Source organism: Macaca thibetana, chromosome 2, assembly GCF_024542745.1.
Source record: "Macaca thibetana thibetana isolate TM-01 chromosome 2, ASM2454274v1, whole genome shotgun sequence".
NCBI classification, from domain to species: Eukaryota; Metazoa; Chordata; class Mammalia; order Primates; family Cercopithecidae; genus Macaca; species Macaca thibetana.
Genome location: NC_065579.1, coordinates 173,921,894 through 173,934,005, shown reverse-complemented (window position 1 = coordinate 173,934,005; position 12,112 = coordinate 173,921,894). Strand labels below are relative to the sequence as shown.

Sequence of the window (12,112 nt, the reverse complement as noted above, 5' to 3'; positions counted from 1 at the left end):
GAAATGCGAAGCGTCAGGGTTCCCGCCGGCTTCGAGCCTTTCTTGACGTGTTTGTATCTTGAGCTGATTTCTACGTGACACACCAGCCCACATCTCGCTCAGGTCCGCACACCCCCGGGTTGTTTTGCAATAGCTGTCTCAGCCCTCTTCTCCTCTCATTCCCAGATCGTAATTTCAATTCATAAACTTTCGTTTCTGTAATAGCTTTATCAACTCTTTTTCCGATGCTCCGCCCCAGATCTCTTAAAACATAAAATTACCTTGCAAGGCATTGTTTGGAATTCACGGTATTTTCATGAAGAAAAGACAACTATTAATAGAAAATCAGAGTCCAGAACTATGGCGCTCCATTTCTGGTATACTGGTTTGCAGAAGCCTTACATTAAAATTTCATAAATGATCGTTTTGCTTTCAAGTGCAACAACATCACAGTAGAGCTACAAAAAGATTGAAAGGAGATATTTTATCAAGTGGCACCAAAATGGATTGATTAAAATAGAATGGCCTGATTTGAAAGAATTTCAGGATCACCGGTTTCTCCTGCTTCATGTAAGTTCCTATTAGTAAATTGCCTTCGGGCAACAGGGTTTCTTAGCAACAGACTAAAAAAATGGGCTAAAAATAGGAATGGAATTGAGTTGATCGTTTGCAGGCAATCGGCTTCTCTCCCCTCCTGATCCCCCAATCCCCAAAGGCAAAATTTCTTCCCCTTAATATAAGCTCTGGCTTGCCTTTTTCAAAACAGAAGTTAGGATTTTTTGTTTTCTGAAATTTCAGTTTTTCTGTGGCCTGTTGGAGGATTGTAGAATGCTAACAATTACAAACTTGATAGGAACTAAAACATATTTAAAGGTTTTTTTTTTTTAACCCTTTTTCTTATTTATTGGAGTAAGCAATACACTGTTATGGTTAAACTCCAAAAGTTACAGAGTTTACTGTGAAAAGTCTTCCTTCAATCCCTGTCCCCCCGCTGCACAGTTCCCCTCTCCAAAGGGAATCGGTGTTATTTTCTCGAAACATAAAAATGTTTATCTGAAGGCCTCATTTTGTTTGGCTTTATTTTTAAGGTTGGCATTAGTAAACAAATCTGTTCTGGTTACTTTTATACTTTGATAAACATCTCATTTCCATTCCCTAGCCTGTGCTGCTCTATTCTCTTCTTTTCTCCTCCATTTCCTGATTGATGGTAGTGTAGAGGCACCTTAAGAGTGTCGCTTACTGGCTTTGGGACCTTACTGATCTGCTGCATGTTTTTCTAATCTGTGAAATGGTGAAAACATCTACCTCTCAGGCCATAGATTTACTTAGATAATATTTAAAGTTCTTTTGATGTTTGTTACAAAGTAATAGATATTTGATGCTTAGTTCTCAGTTTTTCTAAATTTTAAAGTCAAGAAGTAATGGACTGCATTTCATTTCTAAAAAATTGAAGTTGTGTATATGTGAACATAGACATTATCATTTTCTTGGTAGATTAGTGGAATTCAACTGAAGAAGCTTTCTTCACCTTTGATCTGTATCTTAGGAGGCAGTTGAATGAGATAGTCTAATGGACTAAGTTGTGGAAGACCTGAGTTATTTTTTTGTTTTTTGTATTTTTTTTTGAGATGGAGTTTCTCTCTTGTTGCCCAGGCTGGAGTGAGTGGCACCATCTCGGCTCACTGCAGCCTCCTCCTCCAGGCTTCAAGCAGTTCTCCTGCCTCAGCCTCTGAGTAGCTGGGATTACAGGCTACTACCATGCTGGGCTAATTTTTTGTGTACTGGCCAAGCTGGTCTCGAACTCCTGAACTCAGGTGATCTACCCACCTCAGCCTCCCAAAGTGCTGGGATTACAGGCATAAGCCACCATGCCCTGCTGACCTGAGTTCTTATTCTAGATTTTAATACCACTGAGTAGTGTGTGTGACCCTGGGCAACTCTGCTTTCTTTATAATGTGAGGAGGGGTGGATTAGATTATTTTTAAGGCTCCTTATTGTCTTAAAATGATGCAATCCTGTCCCTTCAATTGTCATTACTACATGAAAAGCCTTTCAGATTGCTAGAGTTGGTAAATAGCTGGTTGACTGGCGTCCAAGCCTTCCAGCCAGTGCACAAATCTGCTTATATTAAGCACGTACATATAGAACAACTCTATTCTCTTTCAGCTGTCTGATGTTTTCATTCAATTTTTCCTTACTGAAAAATTACTGAAAAGAATTGTCTACATCTGTTACTTATTTGGCACCCATTTCATCCAACATCTGTTGTAATCTAGTTTACAACTTTATAATTAGTCTGAAAGTGCTTTAGAAGTCATAAAATTCATTTTTTTTTTTTTGTGGGGGAGAGGTTGGCTGTCACCCACTTTTACTTCATACCACTGATTATTCTCTCCTTGAAATGTTTTTTCCCTTGGCTTTCAGGAGAATAGATTCTTCTGGTTCTTCTACACCCTGACCAAACTCTAGATCAGTGCTGTCCGTCACAGCTTTCTATGATGTTGGAAATGTTTTATATTTATGATGTCCAATATGGTAGCCACTAGCCACATGTGGCTATTGAGCACTTGAAATGTAGTGAGACAAGGACTACAGTTTTCATTATTTAATTGACTTAAGTAGTATCATGTGGCTAAAGACTACCATATTGGACAGCACAGCTCTAGATATTCCTCAAGTGAGGAATTTATTAGAATATGTCTTCTTCTTTATTTTCAATCTCTCCATTAGTAACCAAAGTAAATCTCATTGCTTCAGTTACCATTTCTGTGCAGATAATCACAGTCTATATATCTTTTGGCATAGCTTCTCTTTTTACCTCTAGCCCTATGTTTCCTACTAATTACTCAGCAGTTTTTCTTGGATTCCTGACTTTTGTCAAAGATATAACTCATAATCTTCCCCCACCCATTCTTTCTCTGTGTTATCCTTTCTTCTTTTTCTTTTTCTTTTTCCCAAGACGGAGTTTTGCTGTGTCGCCCAGGCTGGAGTGCAGTGGCGTGATCTCGGCTCACTGCAACCTCTGCCTCCTGGGTTCAAGTGATTCTCCTGTCTCAGCCTCCTGAGTAGCTGGGACTACTGGCGCCCGCCACCAGGCCCGGCTAATTTTTTGTATTTTTAGTAGAGATGGGGTTTCACCATGTTAGCCAGGGTGGTCTTGATCTCCTGACCTGGTGATCCGCCCACCTTGGCCTCTCAAAGTGCTGCGATTACAGGCATGAGCCACTGTGCCCAGCCTGTGTTATCCATTTTTTCTAATAATACCACTATTTCCTGAGCAGTTACTTGTATTTGAAACCATAGACCTTTATAGACCTCTCTCTTTTTCAACCTTACCTACCCAAGCACAAATGATTATGCTATTGTATTTATATACACACGTAAACACAAAATCAGCTGTTAAGTCTTCAACAAATTCAACTTTGTTGTATCTTTCTTACAGTTTTCTTTTCACATCTTCAGACACTTCTTAGTTCGTATAAATGGAAACTCCTAAGAGTACGTATAACACATAACAGATGCTCTATAAATAGTTTCTTCCCGTCTTACTCAGTTCAGGCTGCTATAACAAAAATACCATACAACTACTTAGCTAATAAACTCTAGAAATTTATTTCTCACAATTCCTGAGGATGGGAGTTAGAGATCAGTGTGCCATCATGGTCAAGTTCTGTAAGAGCCCTCTTCTGGGTTGACGACTGCAAATTTGGTTTGTGTCCTCAAATAGTGGAAAGGGGCAAGAAAGTTCTCTGGAATCTGTTTTATAGGGGCACTCAGGCACTCATCCCGCTTTTAAGGGCTCTACCCTCATAATCTAATCACTTCCCAAAGGCCTCAACACCTAATACTATCACATTCCCTTCTTTTTTCTCTTTTATTCATTTCGTTCATCTTCCCTAAATTCTATATTTGCTTGCTTCCCAGATAACTTCTCTGCCTCTAGTGCCTCTCTTCTATGTGTTACCCTGCACCTTGATATCAAATTGCTCTTCCTATAGCATAACTGTAATTTCACTCTTGAGCACAAAGACTTTTAAATCCTCTTCACTTTCACTATAAGGTTCGATGTTTCTGCCCACCCATGCCTCCCTTCATACACCTCTTCACTTTCCTTGGTCTAAGATATTAGCACCTAGCACTATTAGAAATTACCTATGTGGGCTGAGTGCAGTGGCTTGTGCCTGTAATCCCAACACTTTGGGAGGCTGAGGCGGGCAGATCACCTGAGGTCAAGAGTTCAAGATCAGGCTGACCAACATGGTGAAACCGTCTCTACTAAAAACACAAAAATTAGCCAGGTGTGGTAGCGCACACCTGTAATCCCAGCTACTCGGGAGACTGAGGCAGGAGAATCGCTTGAACCCAGGAGGCGGAGGTTGCAGTGAGCCGAGATCACCCCACTACACTCCAGCCTGCCAATAGAGCGAGACTCTGTCTAAAAAAAAACCTCTCATTTTGTACAGCCAGAGCCAGAACATAGGTGGTGTGATGGGTAATTTCATGTGTCAATTTGACTGGGCCATGGGATACCCAGATAGTTATTAAACGTTATAAATGTGTCTGTGGTGGTGCTTTTGATTCCTTGATTTTTATTTTTTTATTTTTATTTTTTGAGACGGAGTCTTGCTCTTGTCGCCCAGGCTGGAGTGCAATGGCATGATCTCAGCTCACTGCAACCTCCCCATCCCAGGTTCAAGCGATTCTCCTGCCTCAGCCTCCCAAGTAGGTGGAATTACAGGCGCCCGCCACCACGCCTGGCTAATTTTTGTATTTTTAGTGGAGATGGGGTTTCGTCATGTTGGCCATGCTGGTCTTGAACTCCTGACGTCGTGATCCGCCTGCCTTGGCCTCCCAAAGTGCTGGGATTACAGGCATGAGCCACTGCATCTGGCTGATTTTTAATTTTAGTGTATAAAGGGGTGGCCTGCCCCTCCGCAACTGTGGGCGTTTCTCATTAGGTGGAACGAGAGACTTGAGAAAAGCAATGAGACACAGAGACAAAGTATAGAGAAAGAAAAAGTGGACCCAGGGGACCGGCGCTCAGCATACAGAGGACCCGCGCTGGCCTGGTCTCTCAGTTCCCTCAGTATTTATTGATCATTATCTTTACCATCTTAGAAAAGGGAAGTGGCAGGATAATAGGATCATAGTAGGGAGAAGGTCAGCAGTAAGACATATGAATAAAGATCTCTGTGACTTGAATAAGTTTAAGGAAAAGTGCTGTGCCTTGATATGCATATGTAAACATCTCCATAAACCTTTTCAGTGCATAAAGAGCAGCAAAACTTCAGCCGTAAGACGTTTTCTCCCATCTCAGTAAATAGAACATACAATTGGGTATTTACACCGAGATGTTCCATTGCCCAGGGGCGGGCAGGAGACAGATGCTTTTCTCTCTCTCAACTGCCAAGAGACCTTCTTTCCTCTTGTACTAGTCCTCCTCAGCACAGACCCTTCACGGGTGTCAGGTGGGGGGGAAGATTAGGTCTTTCCCTTCCCACGAGGCCATATTTCAGACTATCACATGGGGAGAAACCTTGGACAATACTTAGCTTTCCTAGGCCGAGGTCCCTGCAACCTTCCGCAGTGTATGTGTCCCTGGGTACTTGAGATTAAGAGAATGGTGATGACTTTTAACTAGCAGGCTGCCTTCAGGCACTTGTTTAACAAAGCACACCCTGCACAGCCCAAAATCCTTTAAACCTTGAGTCACCATAGCACATGTCTCTTGCAAGGACAGGGTTGGGGGTAGGGTCACAGATTAACAGCATCTCAAATACAGAACAAAATGGAGTCTCTTATGTCTCCTTCTTTCTATATAGACTTGCTTCACCTAAACTCCCAAAATAGTTTTTCTGGGACTTTCTCAAAACTTATTACTTTTCTGCCTTGTTTTATAGTATTATGTTTGTCCTAACTCATCCACTGGATTATAAGTATCTCAACATTGGAAGCTGTGTCTGATTTATTTTGTATCCTGTACAAAATCTACAGTGCCTTCTCTAATTCTGTATGTCAGAGCAAAGTAATATGTTTTCTCTTTTTGTATTAGATCATACCTCAGTTTCTATTTCTTCCTCACAATTACTATATTGCCATAATTATTCATTCTCATATCTGCTGCCTGTGCTCAATTCTGAGTCCCTGAAGGGCAGGGACCATGTTCTAGTCATCTGTGTACTCCTGTATCTATAAGAGGGTTGGGCATATGATGGGTGCCTGTTAACTTTATTTATCCACCCAACACAATACCTGAAACATGGTCAATGCCAAATAAAAAGTTGATGAAGTGTTTGTTGAACAAGTTTCTAACTGATATTGTTGTCAATATTAGCAGCCTGGCGCCACCATTGCTGTCCAGTACCACTGGTGTCAGCTGGGACACCAATGCTCCTGCTGCTGCAGCTGCCAGCACCAGAAATAGTCTACTTCTACCACCTCTGTAGCCTCTAGCTAGATCCCAGTCCCCAGCATGCTGTGGTCACTGCTACCACCTCCACTACTGAAGCTGCTTCCTGGAAGACCTGATTGGTTTGTGCTTTGTAGCTCATTTATGATATATAGAAGCCTGTTTCTTTTGAGCCCTTATGCCGTTATTTTTTTTCCCAATCCTGATGGTTTCTGCATTATTCAACTTCCAGTAAAGCATCAGTTGAGTGGGTGGTACTGCTTCACTTCTCAGAGGGAATGTCACTTTATGATTCAATCAAGTGGTTGCCCTTTTTGCTGTCAGAAGGAGCATCTGCATTTATCTTCAGGGAACAATCTGTAGTAACACTAGTTTCCTCTCCTTAGCTGTGACTGATGGCTCATATGTATATTTTATGCGCTCATTTGCCACCTTTCTTCCCACTCACATGAATTTATAAGATCTTTCCATCTTCATCAATTTAGTTCATTGCCACCCACAACAATTTGTGTCATTTGTAAATGCAGAATTGTTGCCCTGCACTTTAATTTATAAAGCTATTACATACAGATTATGCTCATGGTGCCCTACACAAGGATGCTGGGGTAAGTGGGGGTTGAGGTCCAGCCTGCACTTAGCTCAGCACAGCCTTATGTCAGACTTCGTCTGCCTGGAGAAGGGTGCTTCTTTTTATGATTTGCATGAAAATGCTGGTCCATTACTAAGTGATGGGCCTACAGTATTCACTCATAAAAGGCATTCAGACTAGTAGCCATGGTTATGCAGTGCTGATCTTAGCATTGCTCTAGCACTGAACCTGAGAGCCTCTAGTCCATGCTTTTCCATCTTTCTGCCATTTTTTCCCAACCAGTGGAAAATAGCCTTAACTTCAACAATGAAGAAAAGACCCAATTTTGTCAAATTTTGAGAAACATTAAAAACTGCAAAAAAAAAAAAAATTGTTTCTGTAACTATGTTCTGACTATCTGTTGCTGCTTCACAAACTACCCCAAAACTCAGTGTCTTGAAACATTGTTTTATTACATATCATAATTTTGTTACTCAGGAATTTGGACATGGCTCCTCTGGTAATATCAACAGAGATTACTCCGTGTTATTCAGCTGCTGAATGGGTGGGTCTGAAGGTTCAAGATGGTTTAATCAAGGTTAATGAAAGGGGCCAGGTGCGGTGGCTCACACCTGTAATCCAAGCACTTTGGGAGGCCGAGGTGGGCGGATCACTTGAGGTCAGGAGGTTGAGACCAGCCTGGACAACATCGTGAAACCCTGTCTCTACTAAAAATACAAAAATTAGCCAGGCATGGTGGCAGACACCTGTAATCCCAGCTACTTGGAAGACTGAGGCAGGAGAATCGCTTGAACCTGGGAAGCAGAGGTTGCAGTGAGCCGAGATCACACCACTGCACTCCAGCCTGGGCAATACAGCTAGACTCAGTCTTAAAACAAAAAAAAAGTTAATCAAAGGGCAGATGATCCTGAGTATACCTGATCTAATCAAGAGAGCCCTTTGAAGAGGTCAAAGAGATTGGAAGTGAAAGAGATTTTTCCTGCTGGCTGTGAAGAAGCAAACTGCCTATGGAGGGGTCACATAGAAAGGAACTCTAGGACCTTAGAGTGATCCCTGGCCAACAGCCAGGAAACTGAATTCTTCCAATAATGGGTGGACTTGGAAGACACATGAGTCTCAAATACCTTGATTTCAGTCTAATGAGACCCTTAATAGAGGACTCAGCTAACCTGTGTTCAGACTTCTAAGTCTTGGAGACTGTAAGATAATACATTTGTGTGGTTTTAAGCTGTTAAGTTTGTGGTAATTTGAAATACAGCCAAAGAAAACTAATAAAGATACCTAAATAACAAAAATTAAAGGAGAATTCTACCCCATACCATACACAAAATGGCAAATAGATTAAAATCCCAGAAAACTAAAACTTTAAACTTTTAGGAGAAAATATGAGAGAATATCTTGATGACTTTGTGATAGGGTAAAGGATAAGCTTATGAAGAAAAAGATCAGTTTGGGTACATTAAAAGATTTTAACTTACAGAAAACATATACTACAAAGGGTCGGAAGATAAGACATACTGGGAAAAGGTATTTGTGATGTATAAAACTTATAGAAGGTTAATATACAGAATACATGTAGAACTCCTATAGATCAATAAGAGAAAGACAACTCTGAAGAAAAATGAGCAAAGGATATAAACAAGCTACTTGTAAAAGAAGTGCAAATGGAAAATATACATATGAAAACATCCTTAATCTCACCAATAAATAGGGGAATACAAATTAAGACAACAATGAAATTTCATTTTGCATCTACAATATTGGCAACAGTTTTTAAATCCAGCAGTACCAGTGAGGCAAGAATGTCAAAAAATGGAATTGTAAATTGATTTAACTACTTTAGAGAGCCAACCGTTGTGAATATTTTTTGTGGGTTCCTTTTCTCAACTGTTAGTGTTTAATAAAATGGAAGATTCAGATACCTCCAATCCAGAGATTTCACCTCTAGATAGAAAACACACTGCACACACAAAAAACCTGTTTAGGGCACCATTGTGTGTAATAGCAAAAAGTGGAAATTACATAAAAGCTTACCAGTAGAAGAATGGATGGATTATCGTAAAGATAACACCCTTGATGTTATCTTTCACCATTCAAGCCAAGAAATAGAACTGTGCCACCGCCTTAGAAGCTGCTTCTATGACTGTTATCCAAATCACAAATCCTCTTCTACCACTTATAAGTAACCATTATCTTGACTATCAACAATAGTTTACTTGCTTTAAAAAAAAAAATAAAAAAGTTGTGTTGTCACTCAAGTGTGCAACCCCAGATGCTGTGGTTTAGTCTTGTCCATTAGCAAAAATTGATGTTTTCTAAGTTTCTTGTAATCTATGTTGGTAGATGCACCTAGAGTCTGGACTAGACCAAGGTTTGATTCCTTTGCAAGGCAGAAGGCAGATAATGTCTGATTGTCTGTAATATTAGCAACCCTTTATGCTTACTGCTCACTAATTCAATGGTGATCACAAAATGGCAATATTCTAATTCTTTCTCTTCTCTCATTTTCATTTATTAGTTGATATTTTTATAAGGGGAAATTGAAATTCAGACTGTTCCATCTGAGGCTTTGAGTCTTTTTGAAAAACAAACAAACAAAAAAACCCGAGTAGTCATTCATAGTTTCCTTGTTCTATATTATGTCAAGAGGTTCCAAGGTCATTTTGTTTATTTCCTGCAACAGACCAGGAGTCAGCCATTTCTTCAAGAAGCCCTGTTTTGTTTTGTTTTCTTTGTCTTCATTTATTTTTAAATCTTTTGTTGCTGCTGCTGCTGTTGTTGTTTAATGAGAATTGGCATTTCAAGACCACAGTCTGGGTTTTCACTGCATTTGGGTTGGCCCTTGCTTCTAGGCCTTTTCTATGGACAGAGTCAGCATATTAATACCTTGAGTACATCTTTTTTTTTTTTTTTTTTTTTTTTTGGTGTTTTTAGTCTGTCCTTATTGTAAAAAAATATTTTGGTTAAATATATAAGTACTTTTTTTTGTTTGTTTGTTTACTTTTTTTTTTTACATTAAGTTCCAGGTTACATGTGCAGAATATGCAGGTTTGTTACATAGGTATACATGTGCCATGGTGCTTTATTGCACCTGTCAACCCATCATCTAGGTTTTAAGCCCTGCATGCATTAGGTATTTGTCCTAATGCTCTCCATCCCCTTGCCCCTAACCCAGTAACAGGCCCAGGTGTATGTTGTTCCCCTTGAGTTCATCTTGACATGTCCCATTCAAGTTCATGTCTGCCACAGTTGATTTTGCTAGGTATAAAATTCCTAGCTCATACCTTCTTTCTTTCTTTGTTTATCTTTTTGCGTCTGTGCATATTTTTTATTCTAATTGTGCTGACAGTATGCTTTTTGGAAACCATACTTCCAAAGCAATGTTTCCTTGGTATCTTAAGTTCATATATTTTCCTTGGCCATAAAATATTGCTGGCAAAAGGTCTGCAGATAATCTAATTGTCTTTTCCTTATAACTCATGCTCTCTATTACCTCCCTCTCCCCATCTCTGCCCAGGTTCCCTTAAGGAATCTTTCTTTCTCTTTTAAAATATAGCAAACGTACTATGATATGTCCTGGTGTTGGTTGTATGGGGTTGATATTTTCAAATATATAGTATACTTTTTCTTTCTCTTTCTTTCTTTCTTTTTTTGAGAGAGGATCTCACTCTGACACCCAGACTGCAGTGCACTGGCATGATCTTGGCTCACTGCAACCTCCGCCTCCTAGGCTAAGCACTTCTCCTGCCTCAGCCTCCTGAGTAACTGGGATTACAGGCCCACGCGACCATTCCCGGCTAATTTTTTTATGTTTTTAGTAGAGACGAGGTTTCACCATTTTAGCCAGGCCAGTCTTGAACTCCTGACCTCAAATGATCCACCCACCTCAGCCTCCCAAAGTGCTGGGATTACAGGCATGAGCCACCTCTCCCTGCCAGTATACTTTTTCAATATGTAGTTTTAAATCTTTTTTTCTTTTCAGGAGAGCGTTTTTTTGAGTTACAGTATTTGCTCTGTTCCTTTGCTTTTCTCTTCTTTTTCGGGGAGTTCATTATCTATAATGTCACTCTCCTTTGCATATCTTTGTAATGGTTAGTCTTGAATTCTTCTGATTTCTTTCTTCATTTATTAAAAAAATATTTTTTATCTTCTATTTATTTGGAGACATTATTGGTTGCATTTTTTACTCATTCCTTCTAGCTTAACCTTTTCTGACATGATTTTTTTCTCTTTATTTCTGAGTATTTCCTGAGTTTTATCATATCATTTGTATGTTATTCTAATTCTGTTTTGTTCTTTCATGTCTCATACTATTTATTTATTTATTTATTTATTTATTTTTGTAGATGGAATCTCACTCTGTCACCCTGGCTGGAGTGCAGTGGTGCGATCTCAGCTCAGTACAGCCTCTGCCTCCCGGGTGCAAGCAAATCACTGCCTCAGCCTCCCGAGTAGCTGGGATTACAGGCACCTGCCACCACACCCGGCTAATTTTTTTTTTTTTTTTTTTTTGTATTTTTAGTAGAGATGGGGTTTCACAATGTTGGCCAGGCTGGTTTTGAACTCCTGACCCCAAGTGATCCACCTGCCTCGGCCTCCCAAAGTGCTAGGATTACAGGCATGAGCCACCGTGCCTCACTTCACATCACTTTGTAACTATCATTTAGTTCATTTTGAAATAGTGGCTAACAACATTGATCTGTTCACATCACTTTGTAACTATCATTTAGTTCATTTTGAAATAGTGGCTAACAATATTGATCTGTTTTGTAGGTTTTTTTTTTTTTTTTGGCATGCTTTCATTGTCTGTAGGTCTATAGTCTGATTTTTAAAACAGAAATGCTGTGTGAGATTCTACCTTGATATTTTCTGCCCCTCATTTTTATGTACAATTCTGGAACTCTTAGAATGACATAGGGTGCAGGTAAGTTTTTGAAATTCCACAGAGCTTCCTCTTCTGTTGTGTTCGTGTAGTGTTCACAAATATGGCAGCTTGCTTTCTAAGATGTGCTGGCTGTGTTCCCCATCCCATTTTGTTTTAGACCCACTCTTTTCTTTATCTCTGTTGTGCCTGTCTACTGCAGTTTTGATTCCACTCTTCCCAGTTTCTCCTCAGTGTGAGGCTTTGTCCTAGA

At 39.9% G+C, this 12,112-nt stretch overlaps 1 protein-coding gene across 2 annotated transcripts in view; it reads left to right on the top strand.

The window, feature by feature from the left end:
- The first annotated feature begins 462 nt into the window (after positions 1–462).
- The window catches only part of LNP1 (leukemia NUP98 fusion partner 1), a 50,396-nt gene continuing 38,746 nt past the window's right edge, over positions 463–12,112 (top strand). Inside the window, exon 1 of one of the 2 annotated variants that reach the window (XM_050782104.1) lies at positions 463–549. The gene's annotated coding sequence lies outside the window, so the exon portion shown is untranslated. Of the gene's footprint in view, positions 550–11,811; positions 11,902–12,112 lie in introns of those variants that run through there. The other variant, XM_050782105.1, reaches the window with a different exon arrangement.